Raw genomic sequence first — 3,924 nt, 5'->3', positions numbered from 1 at the left:
TGGATATTTATCCACTCTAATCAAAAATCCATCTTGATTTGAGTGTATTGTTATTTTCCTTTTTAATTTTTTCCTTGCTTAGACTATTCTACATTTATTATTGGTTGTTTACAAGAGATATATAATAATGTACTATTCTGACTTTTTTAAGGACAAGGAGGAGGAGATCAACACAACTCGTAGCCTCAAAAGTCCAAGAGGCTCAAGGCAGAAGACTAATAAATATGTTGAACGTTTGGGGAAAGGATATTTTTTGAAAAAAAATGGCAAGGGCCATCTATGCATGTGAAATCTTGTGCAATGTTGTTTTTTCTTCATACTTCTATGAATTGTAAAGACGATTAAAAAGTCCCCTGCATGTTGTAAAGGATAAAACAAGGAAACAGCTAAAACCATTTTTCTTAGAAAGACCAAACAAATTTTTAAGGATTTCTTGGATCCCATTCATTCATTAGGAGTGACTCAAATTTTCTATTGTGAAAGGTCTAGACAAATACAAGGAAGAGAAAATTGGTCAACATCATTTCTTATTCACCAATAGCTGCAATGTTATTTATTTAAGATTAATTGAATGAGATCAAATATTGCAATTTTATTACAAATATTTTAACTAATGTTCCTGAGTGTATTAGACCATCCAATGTGGTGCAATTAATCATAGATAATACACAGTTTGCAAAGTCACAACATTTAATGCATGGAAAGTACTGTCAAATAATTTTGGCTCTGTTAGTAGTCCATAAACTAAGCCTTATTTTGTAAGAGTTAAGGTTAGAATACCATGTATTTAGCAGCTCAGAGGAGAGGCTAGAGAGACTACAAAATTCATCACCAAATTCAAGCAATATTTCGACACTTCTTCAAGTTGAAGTTCTTAAATGTTTTGAGACAAGATATCCCTCAAACTTCCTCATATTGTGTCGCTTTGTAGAAGTAAAATATGCATTCATTGGTTATGTAGGGTAACTAAAATTTATTTGGACACAGTAAATTCGTAGAGGCCTTGTATGGTGTGAAGCCGTGTCATTGATGAGGAGTTCTAGAGAAACATCAACTATAATGACTATCCTATTTGATTTACTTTTGTGTGACTTTTACTTCAAAGTTAAAAACACACACCAGTAGCAATTATAACACTACACATTATTTGTTGATTCTACAAAGATATAATATTTCAATTAACATCTATAATATAAGATGTTATTATGTTCCTTGCATATTAAAATTATGTTTGCTTCAACAATGAGGCTTTAGCATAAGAAAATAAAAGCTAGAAAATTTGTGTGATATAAAACAGAAAATCCTCTTCAATCCAAGACAATTAATAAGAGAGATATTTGTTATGTCCTCTAACCAGTGTAAAAGGAGTTGACACAAAAAAAAAATGTAAAAACTGTATGTGACTGTAAAAAAAATATGTAGCGTTACCTTAAATAACTACCAACGATGGAGAGATCAAGACCCTTTCTAACCACTAAAAGAAAAGTTGGAACACATTACATTATGAGAATACAAACAAATTAGTGTAGCATTGATTTAAATTACTATTAGGAATGGTTGATTACATAAGTGGAAATATTATTGATGTTCAAGTAGCATTGCAATGAAAGAATGACCACTTGCACAACCCAGATAACGAAGTATACATATTAAATCAATCACAAAAATGTATTTTTTCCATTAACAATAGATTAAGATAGGATGATTATATATAATAAATCATTCTAGTAATGCAATTTAAACTATAAAGAGACAACTTGTACATAATAGTAAAATAATTGCAGATAAAATATTTGAAACGTGAAAGCTGACAAAGGTTAGTTTCTTTGCAATTTTAAAAGTTTTCAATAGTTTAAAATGGTTACATATAACTCCTAAAAGGGATAATATATTCTCAAATTCTATGCAAAATAAAACCTTGTTATCATTCAATCACCTATAATGTAAGAAGCTCCTAAATCGCATAAAATGGACACTGCAAAAGGAACCCTAAAGGAACCATAAATAGACAAATTGTCCAAACCAATGAGAGAATTACATAGAAATTTTTTGCAATCCAAAGGTTTACAAAGGTAGATTACTCTACAACTTTAAAAGTTTTCAATGGTTTTAAATGGTTACATATATCATATAAGAGGGACAATACATTCTTTATGTTTGTGCAATAGAAAGCCCTGTTATCATTTCAACACCTCCAATGTAAGAAACTCCTAAAGCTCATGCAATGAAGACTCCAAAAGGAACCTTAATCCAAAATTTACAAATGCTATGGGCATTCTACTTAAAGCATCTCAAAAATTTTGTTTTGGAATAGAATACATTTTAGGCATACCATAGGGGCATGCCTTTTCTTGTGGAAAAGAAATGATGACTAACGAGATTATAACCCCTACCATCTTAATTGGTGCTTACAGTTCTTGCAAAGCATAAAAAATGTAAAATATGAAAAAGATTATTTATTTCAATTAATATCATAAAATACGAGAGATGCTCAACTCTATACAATTAGCGATGTCATTACTCTAATAGAATAAAAACCTAGAGGAGTGGGTAAAGAATAAAGGTGGAGGGTTGAATATAACAATGATATGTAGTTAGAGTGATGGATTTAGTGCATCACCACTCCAAACATGTAGGAGAATCCCAACTAAACAAATTTGAATGATATTCATCTAATAAAATCAAAACATTTAATGGATGAAAAGTTGTTGATAGAATAGACCATGTGAAATAAATGAGATACGACAATAAGTACTTACAACAAATCAGAGACAAACATTCACCAATTTCTATAGGAATTCTTTTAGATAATCTTTTTCCAACCATTTGCAGTACTGAAAGAGCACCGACATTACCAAGTCTCACAGGCATGTCTCCTAACAGATGGTTATCACTAAGATCTAAAGTCACCTATGACTTTAGATTACCAATATTTGATGGACTCTTCGAGGTGATCATGTTATCTCACAAGTTCAATAACTTTAAATTAGAGCACTAAGCAATTGATGGAGGGATTTTTCGACTCAAATTATTGTGTGATAGATCCAATTCCTCTAGAAATTGGTATAATTTTGCAGAACCATAAGATCTCCTTCAATTGTCACTATATAAAACTATGCCCCAACGAAATTCACAACAAAATCCTTAGCAACAAGTTCCACCACCATCATTTTCCTAGATCCCATTCTTCTGCTCCACTCGTCTGCCATTGTTTTTTAATATTTTATTTTTAACAACATTAAAAATTAAATATATTTAATATTTTAATAATTAAATGTGATTTTTTAAATATTTAATTTTTAGGGTTTTAGGAATTTGAAGGAAAATGATAATTAATTAAAAATTTCGGACATGCTTCTGCAATTTTCACCACTAACTTTCATTGTGATTTGAATTCATCAAGTGTGAAGAAGAGGCAATCTAACTTGAGTTTTACAAGAAAGTAATGATGATCTCATTGTTTTTTAACATTTTGTTTTTGGCAACATTAAAAATTAAATATATTTAAATTCTAAAAATTGAATGTGATTTTTTTAAGTATTTAATTTTTTTAGTCTTAAAAATTTAAAATAAATGATAATTAATTAAATATTTCAAACATTTAATTGTATCTTTGACATATCTTTTATATTTATATAATTAACTCTAACTTTGGATATAAAGTTTATATTAATACATTTGATTGTATACGTTAGCTCACTTCATCATTGAAACCTAAAACTACTCCCACCATTGAAACAAGCCATGCAGGTCGAACCTCAGTTTGGGGAAGCTGCCATGGTTTCTCTCTAGATCCACACACTCTCTTTTTGTTACCTTTTCTTCTGTCACATCCAGCAACTACTCCAGCAAATATATCCATCAAGATTCAGCCCTAGTAGAGCAACAGAATTAAAAATCATATTTTCTAACTCTAAAAACAAA

Source organism: Pinus tabuliformis, chromosome 8 (assembly GCF_031772625.1).
Source record: "Pinus tabuliformis cultivar Carrire ecotype Pingquan chromosome 8, CPIR1, whole genome shotgun sequence".
Classification (NCBI taxonomy): domain Eukaryota; kingdom Viridiplantae; phylum Streptophyta; class Pinopsida; order Pinales; family Pinaceae; genus Pinus; species Pinus tabuliformis.
This window is presented reverse-complemented; position numbering follows the sequence as displayed.